The sequence below is a fragment of the Anas acuta genome, chromosome 3, assembly GCF_963932015.1.
Source record: "Anas acuta chromosome 3, bAnaAcu1.1, whole genome shotgun sequence".
Classification (NCBI taxonomy): domain Eukaryota; kingdom Metazoa; phylum Chordata; class Aves; order Anseriformes; family Anatidae; genus Anas; species Anas acuta.
Genome location: NC_088981.1, coordinates 54,038,552 through 54,065,013, shown reverse-complemented (window position 1 = coordinate 54,065,013; position 26,462 = coordinate 54,038,552). Strand labels below are relative to the sequence as shown.

General features: G+C 38.9%; 1 long non-coding RNA gene across 3 annotated transcripts in view; it reads left to right on the top strand.

Moving 5' to 3' along the window:
• LOC137854123 (uncharacterized) overlaps positions 1-26,462 on the top strand; it is a 250,109-nt gene that overhangs the window by 128,827 nt on the left and 94,820 nt on the right. For all 3 annotated transcript variants that reach the window (XR_011094968.1, XR_011094966.1, XR_011094967.1), the window contains exon 9: positions 3,090-3,266. This is a non-coding gene — a long non-coding RNA (uncharacterized lncRNA). The remainder of the gene's footprint in view (positions 1-3,089; positions 3,267-26,462) is intronic.

The following is a 26,462-nucleotide window of genomic DNA, read 5'->3' as shown; positions in this document are numbered from 1 at the left end:
ATGCTGCTGAATACCTCCACTTCCACTGTCGAATCTTCAATTAATTAGCAGATTTTCTTTGAATGAGAATTTTCACAGGTAATTTTTTAAAGGATCCTTCTGGGTGTGTGAACAGGCCACTTACATTGCCTGCCTTGCAGATACCCTCCCCAGAGAGACAAAGAAAGGAATAACTGTGTTCTGAAAGATTTCTTTACCCTGAGAGATGGTACTTCCATGTCAAGAATCAGGGATTTTTTAATATTTTTTTTTCTGTGAGTTCCCAGCCCCCTTCCAGTCCTTGACATAACTAGGAATGTACTTTAAAGACAGAAATAATCTCTGTGACTGTAGAGCCTGAAAACCAGAGTCTCTAACTATATGAAGAACCGCTGCCCAGAAAGGATGGGCTGTACCATGCACTTCAAGTCCTGTTCCAGCTCCCAATAACAGCTGGAGAAGTGCAGAGGCTTCATGTACATTCACGTAGACGTTTGCTTTGCCTGTGATTCTTGATCTGACTAACTGGCATTTGGCACATCTCTGTTAGTTTTCATATTATACAAGTTGACTCAGACAGACTGGGAAATGCCAAAGATCAAAGGCTATGAGGCTTGGTTTTGACCAGAAAGCTTTTAGAATTTAGCTTCCTGATGAGTAATACTGATCTGAAGAATCAATTGTACTGATCACTTTAGGGGAAAATATCTAATTGCTGCCACACAACTTCTCCCTCTTGGCTGGGATGGAGTCTTTCTTGACAAAGCTGAGGGAGAACACAGGAGGGGGAGCAAGATATTAACAATATAAAAACATTTTGAAGATAATTTTTTGCTAGTCATGGTAGGTACTGTAATACTTTTCTCAGATCTCTGTAACTCTTTAGTAACACAAATAAATTCAGTTTCAAATCAGTCTCTACTAGGTGGAAAACAGTTTTCTTGTAATGTCCTTTCTGACCTCCAGTTTATTTACATAAACAGATTTTTATTTTGCATCTGCTGTTTTGAGCTTTAGGTTTCAGTCGGCCGTTTACCTAATGAGTGCATATGAGCAATGTAGCACAACATTCATGGTGGTCTGATAAGGGTGACAGAATGGCACATGCATATCCATCTGACCACCTTGTACCATGGAATCGGTGACAGTGTGAATATCCAAGGTGTTCTTTTATTAAGATACTTTTGTTAATCTATCTTTATTGAGTTGTGTATTGCAATAACAATAACAGCTTTTTTATGAACAGGTTTGGAGAAGATATGATAGCAAAAACCAGCAAACAAAACAAACAAAAAAACAAACAGTAGAAATGGAAAAGAGAGCTGTGGGATTCCAGAATCACTTGACTGCTGGAGTAGAAATATAGAGTTGGCTCATCCACTAGTGCAGAGTGACTTTAGTCAAGCAATGATAATTTGTGCCAGCTGAGGATTTCTTAATTCCTGGTAGCCCTTAATTTTGGTATTGTACATTTACATATTTGGCTTTTGTGTATTTACTGAAACATATGTATGGGAGGCAAAGAGGAACAAAAATCACCTGATAACAGCCATGGGAAGGTGCATCACAGAGAGTCACAATTTACTGCTCTGCTTGCTTTTTCTCACAGCATCCTTTTGCAAGGATGCTTTGTTTCCTTGCTGATTTCTCTGGTTGAACTGTAGGTTTATAATGTCTATTTTATGGCTGATTAAGAGCTGGCAACAGGAAGTTTTGTGTGCTTGTGAAGTTTGAATGAGTCTTGAGGCTTGGTGCAAAATTATAACAACCATTAAGAAGAAGAATCATAATATATGACCTAGTTCATAGGTCAACCAAAAAATATGATTTACTTTTTCATCACTCACTCTAGCTGCTGTTAGAAATGTCTTGTGGTGGGAAAAAAAAACACCTTACTGTTGACCAGTGGGTTATGGCCAGATTTCTTTCCCATTTGGTATTTCAGTGCTGCACAAAATGTCAGAGTCACTGTCTACTAGTGTACATTGACTTCTGCTTCATCTCCTCTTTGTGTTTCTGGCTTTAAATGTTCCCCCATTTAATACATTGGTCAAACTGTGAACATGTAATGGATTTTTGGGTAATTTTACATTATGATCTTAGAAATGCATATATTGAGAATATAAAGGCAAACATAAAAGGAAGAGCATTTTGACATTGAGAAATGGAGAAAAAGTGCTTCTGGGGTATATTTAATAGATTGATTTGAGAATAGATTGCTTCAGCATAGGATTTCCTACCTAATGACTCTGAATTTGTACTGAAACAAATGGGAAAACTTCTTTCCTTGGGATAGGAAATATAGTGGCGTTTAAAGAAGAACTTTAAATACAGATACAATTCAGGCCTCAGTAGATGCATATATAGGAAATGAAATATGCTGAAGGTTAGTCTGTTCAGCCCTTCAGACCACGTCAGGTTCACTCAAGTTCCTTTGCCTCTCAAGGAAACTTTGAGCCAAACAATATACACTGACATATATCATTATGGTAATGGCTTTGATTCAAAATCAAATGATTTCAGTGGTTTACAAACAATTTAAATTCTGATATTTTGCTTATCTGACAAAAAGTAAAGAAAAAAAAAAAAGGCAATTCTTGCCTTTGTGGTTTTGTGAAGCTCAAAATGAGAAAAAAAAATCCTTAAAACTTCTCTGAGTTTGCAGAAAGTTTTGTGCAGCTTTGGCTAAAACCTCACAGTTCATAGAAAGATAAAGTTAAATCATGAATGCTCTGGTCAGGGCATTTTTGTGAACCTGACCAGTAAGAATTATTTTCTCTTTCATCACTGAAATAACAACTAGATAGATAGTGAAAGTAGTTGATTTTATGCTTGAATTCTTGTAGTACAGTATCAAAAAGTTCTTATATGGCTGACCAAAATTAAGCAAGGAATATATCATTTTTTCAACTTCCTAGAAGTCAGATATGCGATTTCTTACAATCATGTCAGGTAATGTTACAGAAAGCTGAGCTTTTGTGACTGTTCCAGACCTGTTTGATGTTACTGGGCAACCTGCCAAAGTCTCTTTTCTGTGTGCCAGGATGGTAATTATTGACACTTCTTAGAGAAAGGATTTCAAGGAACTCACATCGATATTTTTTCCACAGTCAAAAACTGGAAATGCCACTAGAGCAAAGGGATCCTGAAATCCCTGTGGATTATATTCCTGGACCAAGGAAGGCAACAGGACACTAAGAAAGTTAACCTCAGGCAGACAAAATGACAGCAGCATGCAGATGCCTGGAGTGGAATTCAGGGAGAACTACTTGACAAAAATACATCTGGTGAGGAGGAGTGGTAGTGGGTGTGAAAACTTTGAGTGTGTAATGTGTTGTCTTTTAGGATGGAAGGTGTACTACTGATCAAAATGAATGCTCATGAAGGAGCTGAGGGGTGTGGGTCTGCATCTCAGGAATCAGTCACAGCTGGGGGGATGTAGCACCATGCAACGTGAAGCTGTAGTCATCACTGCGGTGTCCAAGTTTTGTACCACATCTGTCTATTTGTGGCATTTGACTACTTATCTTGGATTTTCCTCACTGTCTCAGGAGCCAAATTAGCTTGGTTTTAGGATGAGATTTTTAGTGTGAAGGAGGGATGTCTCATGGAGTGAGCAGATTTTAGACCTGGCTGTGAAATTTCAGATCATTATGATCCCTTTCAAATGTGAATTTTAGAACTGGCACCAGCTGTTATGGTGGGCTCCTCTCCTGCATACATGTATGTTTCACTACTGAGACAGGGGAGTGTGAAGTTTATGTTGATTGCTGTTACGAGCTCATACTTGGCCTGCCATGAGTTGCAGTGATCATGACTTCTTTCCTGCACTGTTATTTGAATGCTTTAGATACTTTCATGTGGTTATCACATCCTGTCCCTTGCTCACTGCTTTGCCAAGCTCCATGTGCTTAACAAGATGCTTAACTATTGTTAATCTTTCCTCACGTATTCCAAAGTGTCTCACTTGCATGTCTAGCAAATAATTCCTTAAAAAGTAGAAGTTACAAAATTGAGATTCCTACTGATTTTTGTTTTGCATTTGGATTGGCTGGTTTCTATTAAAAATTGAACTCCTATTCCAGCCTCTTTCTTGGTTAGGACTTCAAGATCTCTCTCAACTTGCCTGCCAAGTTCCTAAGACATTTATGCAATTTACAGATTTTTTCGGAGTTACTCAGTATGTTTAAAAGTTACTGGTGTAGGGAAACAGACTGACAGACAGACAGGCAGGAGGCTGAAGACAGTGAGCTGTGTAAGTCTCATTTCTTTAAGAAACCCATAAAAAGTTACAAAGAAAAATTTATATAGTAAGTGTTAAGTAGTTAGGTTTATTGGAGAGCTGTTACATTCTCTGTCCTCATACAAAACATTGTAAGTTTTGCCATAGGTTCAACTTTGCAGTGCCAACCTGAGTAGCCCCACAGAATTTCTACCATTTCAAGACAGTTTTGCTCAAAACTCAGACCAGCGAATGAGAAAAACTTGATTTAAATAATTTATGACTCCAAGTTTTAAGACAAGCTGAAGCCCAGAAAGTGCACCTTAACCTGTGTCAGCTTGGGAGCAAGCTCCCATGCAGCTCAGCTACCTGTGCAGCATGGCAAGGAAGGTGAGCCAGGGGCGAGGACCCTGCCAGAACCCCAAGCCAAGCTATCCCTGTGCCTCAGCCTGTGTCTGCTTCTTCTTCCTGTGTCAGCTGCTCTGGTTGTGTGCTTTCGGCAGGGGTGTTTGTATTAGCAGCATGGGATACTTGAGTCTTTACTGCTTTATGAGCTAGAAGGTCAGCTACACTTGAGCTTCAATCTACCATCCCCTGCCCTCCATTAAGTTAGCTGCCTGGAGCTTAAAGCACAGTTTAATCTCTGATAGAAACTTATGGGAGTCTGCTCAGGGGCAACACTCAAGCTATACCTCAAACTAATTCAACAATCCCCACGAGACAGCGGGGGTTTCTTAAGGAAGAGACCAGATGCCAAGAATGTGTCTATGCGGCCCAGAATAGCACTTCATAGTACCATTGTAGGAGGCTGGAAAATTCATAGGACCAGCCAAGGGATGTCTGTGATGGGAGGAAACTGGAATACTGAAAGGGACCATATTTGAATATAATGAATGAGCATGTAGTAATCATACTCATTGCTATCAATTGCAATATATCACTGTAGATCAAAAGCTTTTCTTACCAGATCCATGGAAGCCTTACAAAAGTAGACAAGAGGGAGAGAAAGGTGGTGATGCTGTCACTCCAAAGATGATGCTCAAGGGCACAAAACCCTTTGATGGCTGTAATGTATGTCTAGATTGGGACTGAGCCTGGAGATCAGTTTGACTGGCTGCTTGGCTTGCTTCTGGTCCAGGCTGAAGAGGAGGCAGTGACATACTCAGTGAGGAGGCAGCACGGAAGGGCTCCTTCAACCACCCCTCATCTGTTAGTTGCCACCCCCCACTCCCTTTTGTTCAGTTTGACATCTAAGGGGGCTGGCTTAGGTCCCTGGTGATGGTCTAACCAACCTGTTTGACTTTGCACTTAAATGAAGGAAGGGTTAACATCAAGTCTGTTAAAACAGAGAAATTATTTCAGAAGTTTTCTGAACTATTTCTGCTTTCTCCTCAGCTCTTCACTTTTATTGGGCCACTTGCTTTTGCTGTGGTGGGGCCTCAGCGTCTTGCTGCTCTCCTGGGAGCTCCTGGGGTTGGAGCCTTGGAGACAAGGTGCTGACTCCCAGCAGGCGGAGTTTTGTTGTGGTGTGCAGGGAGTTACTGTGCAAGCTCAGACCACGTTCCTGGCCAAGGTGGCACAGGTCAGGTCTCACTCTATCTGATGCTCCCCGCTCATCCTTCCTTCTGGTGTTTCCTTTCTCTTTTAAAATGCACAATCTGGTTTTCCAAACACAGAGTAGCAAAATATTTCTGCTCTTAACCCCTTTTTGGACTCCTGATTTTACACTGAGTTTAGTGGCTGCATGAACAGAGGCCTTAATATTTCATTTGTTTTGAAACTTTATGTTTGTATACTATCACCAACCACAGTAAAATCTGCAGTGTGGTTACATGTTGTGCTTTACATTGCCATGCTCTTCTCATTAAAGTAATTAAAATTGCTTGTGCATTAAACAAACAAACAAATAAAAGGTGCTAATCAGCTATATTTCAAAAAAGTTGAAAGAAAAATGATGCTGTCTAAATGGTTTGGAATAGTCAGACCTATTCTATTATATGTCTGTAACAGCAGGATATAACAAAGGTAAAGATTTAAGGCAATTTTGACACCTTAAAGTAGAACTGTTAGCACTGCATAGACTTTCAAATCCAAAGAGGATTCAGCCTGCTCACTTACTGCTTTCCACATCTTCAAAGGACCGTGGCTCTTTTTTAATCTTTCCTTTTTGCTGTGAAGCCATAGGAAGTTATTGACTTTACAGGCAGTTTTAGTACACAATCAAGCAAGAAAAAAATGCTGGTGTACTCTGAGGCTCCGAGTTCAAGTTCTCATCTCTTTGTGTCACTCCCCTCTCTGTGCTGAGGCAGAATTTTAAAGTGAAGAACAAATGGTGAGCTGTTATACAAGGTTTTGTTTTTTGACCCCCTGGCTGAGCCAAAATTCTCTGAAGATTTTCTGGGAGGTTTTTGCTACCCGGCAGTTCTTCCAAATGTAATTGGAATATGCTTTCCACAATGATATTGCTTAATTATAATTAGATATAGTTTGGACTCTGGGTCTGAGCGGAACAGTTCCAACATAGCTCTTCTTGGAAGAGCTCTGCAGAAAGCAGTGGCTGGAGGGCTTCCAGGGAGTGCGAGATTGCTCACTGGTCAGTGTTTGGACAGAGTGCTGCCTGCTTTGCTTTCTGGTTAAGTGTAAGAGCTTAAATCTCCCTTTGCTTAATGTCAGACGGTGCTGTGAGAACTGATGCTTGAGTCACCAACCAGCTTGGCAAAGCTGGAAGATGAGCTGAGGCCATGTGTTTGCACAGGTTTTCACTGAGCTGTGGACATGCATACTTCACTGTAGTTTCTTTGGTGTGAAGAGCTGACCATCATAAAAAGACAGAAGATAAATAGGAACAGAAAGCTGAGAAGCCAGGAAGGGAACTGTTGGGGCAGAAGTCCCAAGAGAATGCTCCTAGAAGCCCTTCTGCCCATTGCAGGCCTTGGGCTGAGGCTGGAGAAGTTGACTTCCACCAAGTGATCTCCAGTATGTAGAGGGAAGGAGGATTTTTTGTCCATCCCTCACAACTCCCTGTGTGAAACAAGCTGTCACCAATGTATTTTCCTCAAAAATCCTGAGCAAACAATTTGGAATAATGTCCAAAGAATGCTTTACATTACAAAATAATGTAAAATAAGTGTGATAGGAGGCTGGAAACCAAGCTACATAAAGATCAGAAATTCATTTTTGCATCCTGATCCTGACTGTGTTTCTGCAATATATCAGATCATCTTGCTGGTGTCCTGCAGATCCTAGTGTGCATTGAACTAACTTTCCCCTCAAGACATAGTCTTATTTTCTTCAACTCTGTGAGATGTGACAAGATACCCAGGAGGAGGAGTTCAGCTGAACATTTTGTTTTCCTACTCTTGTATTTGTTTGCATTTGTTCTTAGCTCCTGAACAGTTCCTCCTGGAAAGACTTACAAGCATTGGAACAAAATTCCTAAATGAATGGAACTTGTTGCCTTGTAAGAGAAGCTTTCGGTCAAGTCTAAATAACAAGACATAAAGATATATTAACTTAATTTAAAGCCATAACAAGGTCCTAAAATATAGCAATGGTAACAGTTTTGTTCCATTTTGGGACTTCTAACCTGAAACCTTCGGAAGAAACTTGATGGGCTAGGATCTCTTATAAAATGTATGTAGTGAGAAGCTTAAGAATGAAAATGTTTTAAAGCCTCTCATTATTTAGAAAGGCTTGAACTATAGCTTTAAATTATTCATGAACTATGTGCTGGATAACTGAGAAGTAAAGGTATTACCTTATCTATGTCTTATTCAACATTTGTCTTCTCTGTTTAGAGGTAAGGACAAACAACACTAATTACATTTCCAAATGGTTCTAAATTTGGAAAACTTTATGTGTATGCCAGCTTAATATGAATGAAGGACTGAAAGCCTGTCTAAACATGTTCAGGGGATAAAAGTGTTAGTATATACCTGAGAAAATGCATTAGTAAATGTAGGAGAAAAATCATGATGAAATCAAATAATTTCTTTTCTCCCAGTGGAAGGCACTTGGAAAACAAATTACTTGTAGAGTTTGCAGCAGTAGCTCAACTTCTATGGTCTCTGTAAAAATGGAGAAAGACCTAACCACATAAAAAGAAGATAGATTTTTCTGCTATCCCCACTGCAATGGGGAACTTTTAAACAAATTTATACACAGCTGAACTGGACAAGAGGACTTCCTGTTCTCTTGAGGACCTTTGTAATCTTATCACCTGGGATTTGGTGACATGCCATGAGAAACTCAGAGGAAAGAGCTCAGCTAGACCTTTTGTTTTCTCTCTTTTGTAATTTTTCACCTATTAAATGTGTGAGCTTCAAAGGAATGAATTCATAAGGAGGATTTGAATGAGGACAGAACAGTGCTCAGCCTTATAAGGTTAAAGAGATTGCATTTAGTGAGCTGCAAATTAAACAGTTTACCATATGAGATGGTAATCAAAAATATCATGCTAAATGTCACCAGGATGCATGCAACCTCGGTATGAAGAGGGTGGAGAGCTGTTTAGCTGTGCTATTGCCACCATGCTCTTTGACAGGGAGCACATGTGTAAAAGTATTGAACACTGCTAGACAGAGGTGACACTACAACCTCTTTTCCCCCACAGAAAGTAATTATTTGTTAACTTGCATTGTCATAGTTTTCTTGTAACCTGGGCAATGATTTCATCCAGCTTACAGATCCTCTGCGTCATATCTTCTGGTATCTGGGATTTCTGGAATCCAATTGTCCAAAAAATTAAATCGCTTTTTCCCCTTCATTGGAGGCAGCAGAAGCTGGAAGTCTAATACAATATGCTCATGTTTGGATTTCTGGTAATTCAATTTAGGATGTCAAAATTTTATCGGCCTTTGCCATCCTGTGAATAAAGGACATCCTGTGAATAAAGGACCAGCTGTGTGCATCTTCCCCTTTATCTGCTAGCCTTGCATCCATGTTCCTAACGCTCTTCCCACCTGCATCTAAGCCATCATCCTCCTGTATGACCCACTCCAAAGTTTATTGCTAGAATTCCAGTTTGTGTCTTTAACTGTTCAGAGAGAGACCTGGGGAGAATTAATTTAGTTCAGCTGAGGCGTTAGCAACCTCCTCTTTGACAGCCATTACACTGTCATGACCTGTCCTGCGTGTCTAACACTGATCTATTCATAGTATTCATATCAGCATGCTGGGCAGGTTTTTATGCTAAATCATCTTTCTTCACTGGTCCCTACTTATACTGCAGCAAATAAAAAGGCTTAGAGTAGTGCAACGGGCAAATGGGTCACTTTATGTCCTACCTTCTCACTGTAATTTTCTGAGTGAATTTAATGGATGGACTAGCAAAGCTGGCCCTGAGACAGACACATGCTGTGGGGAAGCTATCCCACAGAGGGAATCTTATTCTGCCAAATTGTTTGGTGTTTTGTGATATTGACTAAGTGAGGTCAATGAAATAACTTCCACCAGCGACTATAAGCAATGCTTGAACATAAGGCGCCAGAGGTAAAAGATTGCCTAAGCCAGCAGTCAGCCTGACGGCAGCCTGACCAAAACCTCCCAATACAGCAGGTGGGAAGATCCTCAGCAAGGCACAGGCTGGTTCATCGTGTGTGATCTGTGGGAGCAGAGCACCTATGGGCTCGAGCCTCGGCTGGGAACCCTGGGCTGCAGCAGCTGCACAAGCGGGGAGCAGCAAGTCAGTCCCTCCTCTGAGCAGCTCACAAGGATAAGCAAAGAAACAACAGATGGAGACAGGCAGATGGAGGAACACCAGGAAACACAGAAAATATTAGTCAGCATCATAGGCAGTGACCTCAGCATACCAGAAGTCTGAATGTTGTCAAATCACGGAAAAGGAGGGCATTCAAGAGAGTTTTGAAAGAAGGTAATGAACTATTTTGTAGTTATTTATAGAGAGTGGCTCCTGAGCATCTGGGAGAGTGGAAAGCAAAAGATGAATGGGTTTGAAAAATCAGTCTGAGAACCATGCAAATGGCCAACGGGAAACTGTTATGGGTAAGAGTCTCTTAAGAGACTTACTCTTGGTGCAGAGGAAGAGATGGTAGAAGAGTGGGGGATAATCCATGACGGACTTTCCTCTAAAAATGAAAGAGATGACCTTTAAAGCAGCAGTCTGGACAGACAGGATTGAAGAAAGAGCACCACATGAGGGCTAAAGAAAAAGAAGATGCACTCTTTGGAAATGCTGTGAGAAAAGGGAGGGGGAGAGAAAGGAAAGTAAGGCAAGACAAGATGTCATATGATCTACCGGTGACAAAACAGAGGACATGGGGGCCTGCTGCATGGACAGACAGCAGATGCCACTTGAGCAGCCCAGTGTTTCTTCTGGCACAACTGATTCAGATCATGAAGCTGCACTGTTGTTTTAATGAGAATGGAAAGCAGGGAAGATGATTGCCTTGTAGCTATATACAACCCAGCCAGAGTTAATGTCCTGTCCAAATGAAAGGAAGAGATAAAGAGCTCACAGACACTGTCACAACTGACAATTTTCTCCACCAGCTGAAAAAGAATTGTCCTAGAAAAAGTGGGTGACTGTGTATTTCTGAGGGACTGGTGGATGGTGTTGTAAGACACTCACAAATGGTAGAGAGCAAGAGCAGAGTCTGGGGAATCTTGGGTGAAGAATGAAAACTGAAGTAGGTAATATAAACATAGAGGAAGAGATATAAAATTAACTCCTTGACATCCATGTTCAAAGGAGGAAAAGTGGGAAAAGGTGAGCAGATAGAAATGGAAGAAGAGATCTCAGTGATGACTGAAATAGGAGAGACTGTTTGTGAAAGTAACAAATTATATAAAGAGACATCCCTGTCTGTGTGAGAGCCATGATCTGGAGGGAGTGAAATACAGAGACAAGGAAGGTAAGGTACAGATGAAGTCTGGAGACAGCAGTGGCTGGGGATGAGGGGAGAGAATAACAGCAGATGTGAGATGGGGAATGACAGAATGGCAACAAATAGCAGTGATGGTGTGTGAGAGTAGGGAGTGAGGGTAAGCAAGCACTGCGGATGTGTATGTGGGCAGGCAATTAAACCAGAACATCTTTTGGTTCAGTTTCAGTCTGAACTCAGTGGCAACAGAAACCATTCTGGTTTGGCATTGCTTTGAGGTCAATAACATTTCAAAATAGTTATGTAGGCTCAGCTCCTATTCAAGAAAAATGAAATATTCAGAACAATTTATTTCTAGTTTTAGTTCAGCTTCCTGGAGGTAAAATCAATATGTTGCTCCAAGAAGCTAGTGTTAAAGAAAGGTGGTGATAATATAAATGGGGAAACGGAGGCAATAGAGGGAGAGAGATAAAAATGGAAAGGAGAGGAGGAGAAGGCTGAAGTGACATTCAAGGGTGAGAGTAAATAGATTTGGTTAAAAAAAAAAAAAAAGATGCTAGATGAAAAAGCCTTAAAATCAATGTTGGGAAGACCCAAAATAAATAATATTTGGAAAAAATCCCATTCTCAAAGAGTGCAAGGGATGTACCCATCTTTTATGCAGCCAAGCAAAATGCAAAACAATGAAGCTGAAAATCAAGTCTGAGAAAAAAGAAAAGCAACTCCTGGAAGAATTGTTAAATAGAAGAGCACAAAAAAGCAAATGTCATCACAGATAAAGTCACAAAGGTAAAAGTGGCAGAGTTGCTAGTTCAAGCAAGTGCAGGCTCTTATTTTTACATATTTTGTAATTTAATATAACCTAATGATGTCTCAAACTCAAAACAATTCAGGTAATTCAAAGCTAATCCTTTGAAGACTGCAGGAATACAGTATATACATACATTCTCCCAAGCATTCATTTGGCAGTGAGCCTAGAAAACACTGGTGTTCTGTGAATGCTCACATGTAGCAGTGTGCTGCCAAAACTTCAACAAGATGGTCTGTCACAAATTTGCCATTGAATTGATGACACACCTAGTTGGCAGGCAGGACTGATTAGAAAAGAGAATTTCTTTTCAACAGGGGATTCTGGAAAAACAAAACAAAACAAAACAAAAACCACAAAAACACCCCTCTCCCCCCAAAACTTGACACCTTTAACTCAGATTTTCTCACCATTTAAGCAAGCAAATAAACAAAATCTTGAACTAAGAACTAAAGTGTTCGGGGTTTTTGAAAAACGAATTTTGTGTTTCCAGCTTTTTATTAGTGTGGGTGTGGGTGGTATTCCCCTTCTTCTGAAACATGTCATGAAAGAAAACCAAAGGACACAGCCAGACACCTTCATTCTGGAAACCAGATGACCTTTTGACATTTCAGGTTTTCGACATACTTCTATTTTTTTATATACTGTCTTGAAAATTTTTATTTCAGAATTTTGTCATGCAACTGAATTATGGCCACTAAATGGATTCTGCAAGTCCTATGCTTCAGTGTCAGGTTAGGGGGTGGATGACAAAGTCAGGAGAGGGTTTTATGGGGAAAGACGAGAAACCAGCTCTTAGAAGGAGGGCAGGACAGCTTGTGGAGGAGTTGCTATAGATTCTTTTCAATTTGAAATTTAAGGGATTTTAATTTCTTGTAAGATATTTTGAGTCAGCAGCTAAATTTGGCATGTCAAAAATGTTCAATTAGACAAGACAAAGATTTATGAGTTTATCTGGATATTTACATACATTAGGAAAGAAATACCAATATCATTGGTTTGACTGGACTGCCATAATGGAATAAAAGGTACTTCTCTGCTACTGGCTTTAGAAAGGCAAGAAATAGAACTCCTTTCCTTTCCTTTCCTTTTCCTTTCCTTTCCTTTCCTTTCCTTTCCCTTTCCTTTTCCTTTGCCTTTCCTTTCCTTTCCTTTCCTTTCCTTGCTTTCCTTTCCTTTCCTTTCCTTTCCTTTCCTTTCCTTTCCTTTCCTTTCCTTTCCTTTCCTTTCCTTTCCTTTCCTTTCCTTTCCTTTCCTTTCCTTTCCTTTCCTTTCCTTTCCTTTCCTTTCCTTTCCTTTCCTTTCCTTTCCTTTCCTTTCCTTTCCTTTCCTTTCCTTTCCTTTCCTTTCCTTTCCTTTCCTTTCCTTTCCTTTCCTTTTTCACTTTATTTTCTTCCTTAATTTGTTCAAAAATATTGCATGCTGTAGAGACACCAGCATGGCCTTGGTGCAAAGTAGATACCTGTCAGTTTGTCCTTTTGCAGAGAAGGAAGTGCCTGAAAAGGTTACCCAGGATAGGGACCACAAGAGGGTGGTCTGATGGTTGGCTCCAAAGACATGAGGACAGAACTGGTGGACACCTCTCTCTAGCAAACCTGAGGCAGTTTTGTAATATTGGTAAAAGAGCTGTGTTCAACCTCCAAAACAGAAGCATTAGCACTTCTGAAGGGGAATGTAAATACTTTGAGGAGACTCTGTAGAGCTTTAGTGGATTCAAGACTGAGAAGCTTTTCATATTTTCATATCATAAATAATGTAGAATATTTAACAACTCCTTAATATTGATGTTAGTGGTGCACTGTTAAGCAATACTTAGCAAGTCAATGAGAATGTCAGGCAAAGAGGTAGAAATCTTTTATCACAGATATATAGTAGTATTTTGCTATCATTGTTGAGGGCTTTTGCTAGCCTCTACTAGGCAAGTTATTTTCCGTGTTGATTTCCTCAGGATTAGTGTCAAGTATTATTATTGTCTTGTATCTCTACATATACTTATGCAAGCATGTGTTAATACAATATTATGTTGTATTGTTTAAAAATGTTATAGAGATGCCATCTGGTCCAGCTGACGTGTGGGCCAGTAAATGTTGTATTGCTTTATTTATATCATTTTGGGACATGCTTGCTGTTAGAATTTGGGACTTATCACATGTTTGACAATGGAAAGGTTTAGGCTGGCTAGAAAATTTTCTCTTGAATAGGAACTATGTGGTGAAATTTGGAAGGGTTCATTTTCCATGTTGATGTCAAAGACCTGTATTTGTGTATGACTTTGATAATGTTTTCTTATTTAATTTCAACCTGATTAGCTTCTAACTTTTAAGGTATTTGGCTAGATTACCACATTTAAGAGAAATATTGAATTCCTCTATAGCCCGAACAAATATTTTTAGGATTGTAAGCATACATTTCAGAACTCTAAGTGTATACACATTAATTCATGTGGACATGCATCACCGAGTAGGTCATGTATAGAGGCTTGTGTACCCATCCATCCTGACAGTCTGTCTCTTCTTGCAGTGGAAAGACAATGAGAGCCAAAGAGTAGCAGCTGAAAGGGGAATCAAGGGAGCTCAGGTCTCAGAGCTACTGAGCGGGGTCAAGTTGTTTAATCTGTTCCCCTTTGCATTTGCTGCCACCTTGTTCAGTTAGACTGCAAACTGAGGCAACTCTCCTTCTATGTGTTTCTCCAAAGTATATCACAACAAGATCCCTATCTCAGTTAGGGCCCCTAGGCACTATCATAATATAGATAATTAAATATACCTCATGTTTTTAAATTGTTTCCAATCAAATTCTGTGTTGAAGGACTTCATTTTGAATTCAGTCTGTGTGTGGGATAATAATTACTTATAATTATACTTGGTATGATTCCTACAGAAGACAGGTTTTTATGGTGGTATCACAGAACTCATTAAGTTGTTTTTTATTAAGTTGGTATGAGCATTTTAAAGAAAAGGTGATCCAGAAAGTAAATAAGAAAGCTCCATTTTAAGTTAGGATATTTTTTATAGGTCAGCCTGGGCAAGGAAATGACTGAAAATCCAGTGATATCTATTACAGATGAGCTCTATCAGAAAATCATCTTCATATCAAAGCTTCTCTAACTCCAGAATAACATGGAATTTGAGTTTTGGAAAGGACTGCAGTGATTTCTCACCCCCTCTCCCACTGGGGTGGATCATACGTGTAAGAATAATAAGAGCTGTTAATGAACAGATACAAGCACAGCCAAACATCAGCAGCCTGTTATTGGTTTAATAGGACAATAGTGATCAAGTACTTTTCTGTAAATTATGGTCACAATGGTGACCTGAGACAGACAAAATACTCTGGAGAGTTGGCCAAAATGCTTTTTTTTGTTGTTGTTGTTATTAAGTCTATCGTAGCAGACAGACATCATAGATCTGAAGGCTTTTCTGAACATGCCCAGACACACTGCAACATGTCTTGTGCAGGGGAAGGAAAGTCACTTTGAAAACTAGGGCTGTCTGCTGTGAACGAGGGCTACAGTCCTACGCAGACAAATACAGGTGAGAATAGCTATGCTTTGATAGAAACAAGATTTTTTCACCCCACATATCATGTAAGGAAGCCAGTTATGTTGTACCATTGTCTAAGCTACAGGTAGATTGAATCTTCCACATTTGGATCCTACTGAGTGAATTTAAAGCTTCATTCTCAGTTTTGCAGTGCTATTGTTTACTTTTTTTTTTAACAATAAAATGTAAATGGCTCCTGCTGCAAAGTGACTCCAACCAGGAACCTTTTGTCTAAAGTTTTTACAATAGAGTTTCTCATATCTGAAAAGCAAGTTAGCTAAATTCAGCTTATTTTGTGGGGCGCGCACAAATGTTTTCTTCTGGCAGTTGATAAGCAAAGTCTTGATTCAATGGGGGTTGCAAAGGACACTTATGGAAAAAGAGTATATAGACCATGTGTACCCAGCAGAAGATGACTCCAAACTAACTCCAATAGTACAAGCTATTAGTTTATTCCTTGTATTTTAGGTGTTCTGAAAGGGGTTATTTGGTTGTAAAGATGGGAAAGAACTGAGGTGTTCATTATCTGATGTACCGTCTCATGAAAGCATTGTCAATGGAAAGTCATGAATTTTACTAACCATCAGCTGAGGAAGTGATTGGAGAAGACTCCTTCCCTGTGGATGTTTTGCCTGCATGAAACCAAGAGCCAGAGTCATATCCTTCCCTGTTAATGTACACAGGATCTTTGCAGAAAAGACGGTATAATGCTGTCAAGTGCAAGGTATGAGCCAGCATGAGGCAGGATTCAGCTGTGTGTAACTCACACTTTCTGTGTGAGACATTGTGGCTGTGAGTAAAGGAGTAAATGAACACACATCTAAAGTCTGTGGAAATGTTGGAAATGACTGAGCAGAGAAGGACATTGTTCTGAGTTGTTTCTGGATATGCAATTGCTAATGAAAACTTTACTTCATGTCTTATTAAGAACTACAGATGTTATTGTTTCCAATCCAAACACGTACAAGAAATATTTGCAGAACTGTCAATGTCACACTTGATTACTAGACAGAAGAGGGAAGTACCTTACTCCATGCTATTGTCCCCAGCCTCTTTGTATCTCCTTACTTGAAGCACTTTACCTAGAGATGAAAGTGCCACTTATGTATCAATCTGAGAGTTGCAGAAGAGCCCTTTGGAAAGCAATGAACTCAAACTTACTCAAGATGATCTAACAACAATGGCCCTTCTTTCTCCTTCCTTTAGTCTTCAGGCTAATAGGAATAATTATATATTCTAGCTTTTTTATATATTTATTTACTTATTTATTAGATAGAGGGGGGAGAAGGAGGTGACAATTCTAGTAGACTTGTAGCAGTGGAAAGTATTTCAGTATTTTCTTGACATATATATGTGTATATGTATTATTTTTTTGTTAAGAAAAGATTCACTCTACAAATTGCATGGATTTTTATTGGAGACTCAATTCCTACAGTTTTCTTTTTATTTGTGCTAGAAGAACATGCCCTTTAGTGTGATTAAGGAATAATTGGATTCATTTTGAATTGTGGTAAATGGCATGGCATTCTTTTCATGGAGTTTCTGGTTCTGCAATTACATTTCTGCAGCACTGTCTAGCAGTCACGAAAGATTAGCTATGTTTTCTTCTTCTGCCACGCAGTTCTCTAATCTGTCTGGAACACAAATAGATCAAGAAGTGCAGCTTTGTAGATTGTATCAAATGCTTCTGTATGTTGCTTTTTGACTGTTGGGTCATTCTTGGATACATAGAGTTGACATATATCTCTATAAGAATTATTTCCAGAAAATATGTACTGCACACTGTCAGAAGGGTGTTCTCTTTCTTCCTTTTAAGTTCAAATTTCATAATTAGAACAAGATGAACAATAGGATCCTCTCACAGAAGAATAAAGATGTGTTCAACTCCCTTTCTACTGCCTTTGAAAGATGAATAAATGGGTATTTTCTACAGCTCTGCTTAATCTTCTGTTCCTCTTCACACCTTGCTACATTTTCGAGCATTTCAATAGGGATGCGTGAACTGCTTAGATAAGAGCCAAATCCAGAAAGAACTTCAAAAGAAAAGGATGAGGCCAGGCAGCCCAAAGAATTCATTTGGAACACAAAATGCAGGTATATTTGGTAGAAGGTATAGGTGATGCCCTTTGTTTTGTTATAATTTTGCTTTTCATGCACGTGCATTTTCCTTCCTTGCTTCCTTGTTTCCTAGAATCTTCTCATCCTTCTCTGCCTTCCTCTCCTTTCCTTCCATATCCTTCCTTTTGTTCACTTCCTTCCTTTCTCTCCAGGAGGGTGTACGGTACTTTAAGATGATCATGCATCTGTGACAGAAGAAGCTGTTTCCCTTCTATTTCATGTCTTTACATTTTCAGAGGAGTAAGAACTTGCACATCACTTATGCTGTTGTTTCCATTCTGGGACACGGGGGATTTAGCTGAGTGACTCTCATTGCTGTTAATGGGATTTGTTCAGCTAAAGTCTTGTGCAAGCCAATCCTTTTCAAAAGCGAGAATTTCTTTAGAAGTACAGATAGACCTGGTTAAAGATTCTTTTGATGAGATATGAGGCAAGATCTTAGAGCATATCTAACAATTAAAGAACGTGGACAACTTTTCACAAGTTAAAAGTGTTAATCTCACTATTATGGCCATATTTCCATTTGGTTAATTACTTCCTGCTGTGTAAAATTCTTCCTACAATTTCACTTAAAGGTATTTTTTATGTCTGTCTAGAATGACTACACAATGTTATTGCATGATTTTTAAAGCTCAGCTCCTCAATTATCAGAAAAAATATTTGCCAAGTAAATGTTTCTATTAAAATTGTCATTATCCGTCAAGTGATTTATTCCATGAGCAGTATTTGCAGAGCTATACAGCTGGTTGATTACTACTACTGCAAAAAAAATTACTCTAATAAATTAGTCGAGAAAAAAGGTAAAAATTAATTAAGATAATGTATATGCTGGATAATATTTGTCCAGCTGTTTTTTGAAGGCTATCACCTTTCGTTTTGGTGGGCTTACATACTGGCAAAGCAATCCCTATATAAATAGTTCTAAGTTTATCCTGTGATCTGCCATCCTTACTTGAAAAATGTTGTATAAATGATCATTATTATTATTGTAAATCAAACCCTGTTTTCATTTGGACTAAAATATAATGACATTTGAACAAGCAAGGCAGTGGGGCTGTAGATGAATTAAGTGCCATGTTGTTTTATGTGTGCACTTTGAGATAAAGCATAGGTTGTTCAGAGTCTGTGAATAAATGTCTATCCTGCTGGAAGCAATTGTTTGCTTGATCTTTTTTTAAAGTCTCAAAGTTTTTCTAAAATTAGCAATAGTCTAAGTACAAAACTTTGCATACAAGTTAGCAAGTTCACTACAGTGAACAATGTCTTCATCCATTACATCCCTAAAGACACGTTTTTGAGATGTTTCATTTCATTGGGCACAATAAAAAAAAAATAAAACAAACTTTATTTTTACAGAAAAAAAAACTCTCAGACAAACATTGAGGACATTTCCCTCCCCCCCCCCCCCCCCCACAGAATTCCTTTCCAGGTTAGGCCTTTCCACCCTTCTTTGAGAAAGCAAGACACGAGAACTCAGTACCTTTAGAATGGTTATTTTAGGAATCTCATCTATAGAGAAGTCTATTAAACATGTGCAATATCTTCTGTATTTGTCTTTCATAGAAGGGTTTCACAGGAACAAAGCCATAGAATCACAGAATCATAGAATCATAGAATAGTTTGGGTGGAAGGTCATCCAGTCCAACAATCTTGTCATGGGCAGGGACATCTGTCACAAGATCAGGCTGCCCAAAGCCCCATATAAACTGACCCGGAACACTTCCAGGGAAGGGGCATTCACAACATCTCTGGGCAGCCTGTTTCAGTGCCACACCACTCTCATAGTAAAGAATTTCTTCCTTATATCTAATGTAAATCACTCTTTCAGTTTAAAACCATTACCCTTGTCCTTATCATTACATGCCCTTTTAAAAATTCTCTCTTCATCTTTTTATAAGCCCCCTTTTAGTATTAAAATGCTCTGATAAGGTCTTCCTGGAATCTTTCCTTTTCGAGGCTCTACAAACCCAAATCTGTCAGCTTTTCTTTGTAGGAGAGGTATTCCAACCCTCTAAAAATTTTTTGTGGCCCTCCTCTGGTCTCCTCCTTGCTCTAAAGGGTCCATGTCTTTCTTGTTCTGGAGGCCCCAGTACTCTGGTTGGTGTCTCAGAACAGCAGAGAAGAGGGGGAGAATCACCTCCTTTGAACTACTAGTGACATTTCTATGATTTCTTTTGTTGCAACCCAGGATATGACTGGCTTTCTGGGCTGCAAGCACACACTGCCAACTCATGTCTTATTTTTCATACATCAGTACTGCCAGGTCCTTCTTTGCAGGGCTGCTTGGACATTCATTCCCAAGTCTATACTGATGCTGGGGATTGGCAGTACCCACCATGATCTCAAACCTACCAGTTCAGTTTCATTAGAAGGTCTTGAACCTTATCTTCACTTACAGTACAAGTGACTGCACTCCTCCAGTTCCTGCCTTGAAGTTTGGGGAACTGAAAAATTTGAGAGATGTGGGAAGCTTGATTACCAATGAAGACTGAGGGGAAAAAATTGAGTACTTCAGCCTCCCTACATGTCCAGGTGGCATCCCTCTACTCATCCCAGCCAAATGTTTCTGGTTCCATTGCCTGTGCATTGCTTTCTTACTCTTCAGTTTGACTGGGGGGGCCTTACTCAGCCCTGTTGTTTTCTTGCATACGAGAATTTATGAGACATCTTTAGCCTGTTACTCTTATTGGGAAGGATCAGAAGTTTCATGTGGGCCAATGAATTTTAAACAGAAGTGACAGTTTGCCTAATACACTTAAAAGTACATGGTGGAGTAATGAGCTTTATGAAATATGACACCCATGAGAGACTGGTGAGTTTTGGAAAAGGCAATCTAATTCCTTCAGCTTTTATAACATCTGAACTGCATTCTGTTATCTCAATATGTATTTACATTTCTCTTTTTTTCCTATCTATCTTTATAAGCCCATGCCTCTACCTTAAACCAAAACAAAAAACTTTCCATGTTTATGAATTTAGTGCATTTACTGTAATCTAAACTTAGAGATTTAGGTTCACTTAAAATCTGAACATATTCAAAGGTGGAAAGTGTGCTGGAGCCAACACGAATTCTTGGTTATTTTAGTATATGTCTAGATGGTCATAAGGGCTTTCTGCTCATTTGTTACACAGATGGCTGCTAAGACAAGTGTCGGTAGTATAGCACTGTAATCAGGATACACAGGTAGTGACTAAAGAAAGCGACTTTTCAATGTCAAACTCCCTTTCAAAGTACTAAAACACGTTTTTTGGACTCTTCAGTTATCATCAGAGGAAATGTATGAATGTTTCTAGTGTTCTATGAAGCCAGTTAATTTTACCTGAGTGTGATACTGGATCAATAAAAAAATGTCTTGAATAGTTTGTACGAGAAAACTAGAAGGTAATAAGAAAGGCAGAAAGTAACATCTGTCTTAGGTTTTACTCTCAATTTTGACCTCAAAAAACATTTGTGCTAGTTTTTTTTGTTGTTGTTGTTGTTTTGTTTTGTTTAAATTTGTATATCAAAAAAGCCCTGAAAATGAGTATCTATATATCTATATCAATATAAACACACATACATATACATACATATTTAGGTATGGTTGAGGATAATATCTTTATGCCAGTTTGGTAAAGTTATTATGTCTACAGGTGCTTTGTGTCTGTCAGGGCACAGTTAGGGCTGAAATCATGCGACTATCTTTTACTTTACTGGAAGCAGGGACAGATGGAAAATTATCTTGTAGACATGGTGTTCAGTGATACAAAAGGGTCGACAAAGAAGATTTTTCACCTCAGAAGACCAAAGATCTAAGTAATATCAGTGAGGAGATATGTTACAAGCAAAAATGTGCCCATAATCTCAATATAAGCTCATGTGAGACTGATTATTATGTTGGCCTAATGCCCTCTTACTTTCCCTTACCATGCAGCATAAATAATACCCCAATTCTCAGTCATGATACCTTTATTCATTCTGCATGCTTCTTGAGAATTCTTGTTACTGACAGGACAGAAATTCATTTTCTTAAATATTTTTTTTACACAAATAATTGAAGAATTTTCAGGTAAGTTGAGGCATGTTCTTGACTGCGTTTTGTTCAGTTACAACAAAGTTCTATATAACCAAGTGTTACTACAATAGCTCAAGAACAGGTGATTTTTAAGCTCTTAAATTTGCATGATTATAGGAAGCAAAATTAAATGTCATTTCTGTGAGCATGTCTCACATGTAATTGATTAAAAAATTACGTCATAAATGTACCGTATAACTTATTTTATCACAATTAAATAGCACACTTTTAAATCCAAACATGAGGGAAATTTTTGTTGTAAGTCTTCAATCATGGAATCTAAATGGACATTCCTTTATGTAAATTTTAGCATATGATTAATTTATTGGGGATCAATTTCAAAGTATGTAGAACCTTCATGGTTCTTAGCACTAACGCAAAATCACAAATACTACAGACATATAAGCCGAAAAGGAAAGCATATTTAAATTGTTGAAAAAGGCAGAGTTTCTTTACTGCACGCTGAATTCAAATACCTTACAAACAGATGAGAGACTGTATTACTGACCCATTCAGTGATCTTGAATATTCTCTTCCTTGAGTCTCTTCCAGGGGAACTGTGAAACATTTGGAAAAGCAATTTTAAACCTAAAAGGGCAAGGGTGAAAAGAAGGTAAAGATGAAAGAACAAAAGGACAAACAGAGCAATTGCACACACAAATTCCAAGCCTTTTTTGTTTCTCAGAAATTTAGATGAAACAATTGACCTGAAATGATGGTAAGGTGATTAAATTGAGAGATGCCATAGACATTAATGTCAGTTTGTATTAAACCTTACAAATATGCAGATAATCAGAAGAGAAACAGCTGAATTTCAGGGTTGATAAATGCCAGATAGTGCAGATTTAAATGCTCACAGACAGTGCTGAATTCACAATCATCACTCAGAAAAAAGAGCAGGGAATCACTGTAGACAGCCCAGTAAAACATCTGCTTAGTGTGAAGTGATAGCTGGAAAAGCAGATAAAACATTAGAGTAATACTGAAAATGTAAAACCATTGTACACAACAGCAGCATATTTTCATCTTGGCTATTTCATTCATTTCTTGTCATCCCATCTGAGAAAGTTAACAGAATAATAAATATGAACAAAAAAAGAAATAAAGAAAAAAATGCAACAATGTTTTTAAAGGAACGCAAATCTTTGAAACTACACCATGCAGTGGTACTTTTGGGATGAAATGTGTGTTAAAAGAAAACCAAAGAGCTAATCAACCAGCTGACAATGGCAGCAGTTGCAAAGCTGGAGCATCTGAGTGACTAAATGCTTTGTCAAGTGGGAATATGAGGACTGTTAGCAGTCCTCAGATATTGATGAAGCCTCTGTTTCTTCCTTTCAAAACAAAATGAAGGCAACAAAAAATAAGGGACCTCAACTGCAAATACAATTCACTTGCTGTTTTCCCCTATGTGCTCTACAGTGTTTCACAGGAGACCATTCTCCTAAAATGCTGTAATATTCAGTTTGCTGGAGGCTGGGACACAACCACAGCAAGACATGCTCTTTCCCCTTCCAGCTGATAAAACCTGATGAACCTTTCCATCAAACTCCCACTATCCCTCCTCCCTTAAGTGCAGATATCAGGAAAACTAGGAATTGAAATATCCACTGAAATATGATAGAGAATAGCAGAATTTTATTTCCCTCCACTTGGACTTGATTCCACTCCAATTGATTGCAGTTATGTGCTTGCAAATGCATGAAAAAGGAATAAATTCTGTCTGTTGAAAAAAACTTTTCCATCAATGTGAAATTCTCTAATGACAGATCTTCACAGAATTATATGGGAGTTATACTAGCAGAAAATTTGACTCCAAATCTGTGAATTCATTAGCCTGTTGTTTGTCTCTTTTCCTTTCTGATAGTAAAGGGCTGAAAGATTTTTATGTGCTATTTAGACTCGCATTTGGTAGCTCATTCCCTTTCTGTATGGAAATTAACTGTAATGGTTTGTGTTTTTATTCAGCCACACAGCTAACATACTAACGCTTGCTTAAGCATCTCCAAGCGCTTATAGGGGAGACAATGTCTTCTCAAACATCAAAATTTTAATTCATAGGTAATACCAGATCCTAATACAAAATAGATCTGAGGTGTGGAATTTTCCGCTGCCCTTGCTCCTGCTTGGAGCTACAGATACTTGCTACATGGGTCTGACAGAGCAGTACAGCTGGGAATATTTCAAAATTTCCATGGTGAAATATGAAACTTCTGTATTTGAAAGATGTCTCCCAAGGATTCAAGACTGGTGACATGAAAGCTTATCTCCCAAGAGTTAGGCCATGGAACAAATAGATTCTACCAAGCAGCTATTCAAGCTTTATTAGGAGTAATTGTTTAGAGGTAAAGCGTTCTTTGAAAGTTTTGCTTTGGAATTATTGTTCTCTCTCACATCACTCACCTTTAACATTCAGAAGCATCAGATCTTGCTGGAAGAGAATAAAATAAGGTGACTCAATTCAAATTAGAACCAGGATACGTGACATGTTTCCTTCCCTCCTTCCTTCCTTCCCTCCCTCCCTCCCTCCTTCCTTCCTTCCTTCCTTCCTTCATCTCTCCCTCCCTCATTGTGGACATAAATTTGGCAGGGTAAGCTCAGTTTATCAAAGACAAAGGTAGCTGAATGGCATGTGCACTAGCCATTCTAATACTGCACAGTTCTCAAAAATAGGTCTCTGGTAGAGGATATGTTTTCTACAGCTTGATTTTCTACAGCACTGCTATAGTATTACTGTGTCTCTAGGCTATGCTTTATCACTAACACATTAATCCTACCAAATGTCTGTTATTTATTGTGCCATGGAAACTCCAAGGAGAGAAAATACACCGAGCAACTTTTTGCATCCTTTTTTCCAAGCTCTTGACCCTGGTAGCCTGTAAGTTAGTTGAAATGGTTGAACCTTACAGGTGAAGGAAATCAAGATTCTGAGCACCTCCTGAGAGCTGATGGTGAGACACACAACCTTTTCCTTTCAGTTAAAATCCTGCCTCCTGTAGAAGTTTTCTTATAAACTACTACATAAGCAGTTACATACAGACGGTACAAACCCCATTTAACAGAATTCAAGCTTTTAATTTCCTTGAAAACTGCTAAATGAGCCTCTGGATGAGGAGGGGAGCCTTTTGCACCCTGTTCCTGAAAAACCTGGCTATGGCATGGTGAGGCATATTTTTTATTTTCTGTCAGTCAGGCATATGAGGGTTGTTATTTTGTCCTACCCATATTCCCCATTTGCTACACCCCTCCTGAAGCACACATCATGGGGGATGCCCTGGCATAGATGCAATGCTCCCTGGGCTGTGGTCACAGCTGCCAGGCATTCCCAGTAATAGAGAAAGTGACTGTTCCCCACCCCCAAGAAATGCATGAAATGCTACAGGTTGATAAAGGGAGCTGTTGTGACTTGTTTTCCATTGTGACAAAAGTCTAGGATTTACTTGGCGCACACACACGTACACACACGAGGTCTGCCATAAGGAGGTGTTTAAGGAAACTGCTGTGGGGTTGTCAGGAGCCCCTTGCAGGCAAACTTAAAGGGTGGGTAGGTGTTTGCTCTGCTCCTGAGGGCACTTGCTCTCTTTTCAGAATCCTGCTAAATCTTTCCGTCTTATAAAGCATATTTTCCTTGGAGAGTGTAAAGACACTTCAGAAGAGAGTGCTTTCTCCCCTTCTTTTGAATGCAGTAGATTTCACCAAGGATGAGGAATTTTCTAAAAACCTTCTCTCTTTTTACACTTAAATTACACACGGGATGAACTGTGCACTATGCTAGCAATATACCCTGTGAATTTTGCTTTTGGGTAGGAAGCATGGCTTTCCAGCAAGAATGCTTTGTTTATTTGTCAACTTGAATTGCTCCTTCCTCGCCTGGGGTTATAAGAAAACATTTTTGTTTAAATGGGGAAACAAATGAATGGTTTCCATAGTCCTTAACTCACAGAATCTCAGTTAAGGTTTATCACAAACTTATAGGGAAAGTGGTGTTTGCTGAATGCCCCTTGTTAAAACATTGGCAGCACATCACAGATTCAGGAAGATGCCAGATGTCCCACTTGGTATAAAAAATACAGCAAGTCTGAGAAGTGTGGATAGTTTCCAGCATGAGCTGTTAGATACTAAGACATTATTATTATTATATTTTTTTAACATATATTTTGATATATATTTTGGTCATGCTTCACTTTTTGCTAAAGCATGCCTTTAAATAATCAGAAATAAAAGTATGGAGAGAAGCCTGAGACTGTGGTTATCTTCCCTTGCTGGTTTTCTTTCCCTTTAAAAAGAGCACACACTGAGTTTTAGACACCTTTAGAAGGTAGTGGTGTGCCTGGCAATTTTGGGAAGTGGGATTTCTGTTTATGTATGTGATCTGAAAGGCAGATCTGAATTCAGACCTTTGTTTTGGATGCAAAAGTTTTCCACAGTTACAGCTTCAGATTCCTTCTGCATGGGAAAACTCATGTTTTGGTAAAACTGACCATGTAACATCCATGTGGGTGATGTCCACTGACAAGGGAGCTGGGTATGAACCCAAGGATGAAAGAAGTGCAGATGTACTCTTGGTGATTTTTTGTTCAGTTATTGCCTGTTGAGGTAGTTGAAACCTATGTAAGCTTGAGCAATCTCAGGACTGACAGTTTTCTCAGAGATCAAGGTGAAGTTATTCTACCATTGACTCTTTGATCAGGGTCTGATACAACTGAACTTCAACCTGACTCAAGGGAATATGCAAACGTTTCGCTACAGAACCTGGGAGTGGTCAGAAAAACAGTTATTGCAAATTGGTGTGTACATCTGTAACTGTACCGAGAATATAAGAGTATATATGGTGTAAAAGATAAATACAGGGACTTCTTAATGCTCAAAGTGCTATAAAATAACACAAAATTGGTA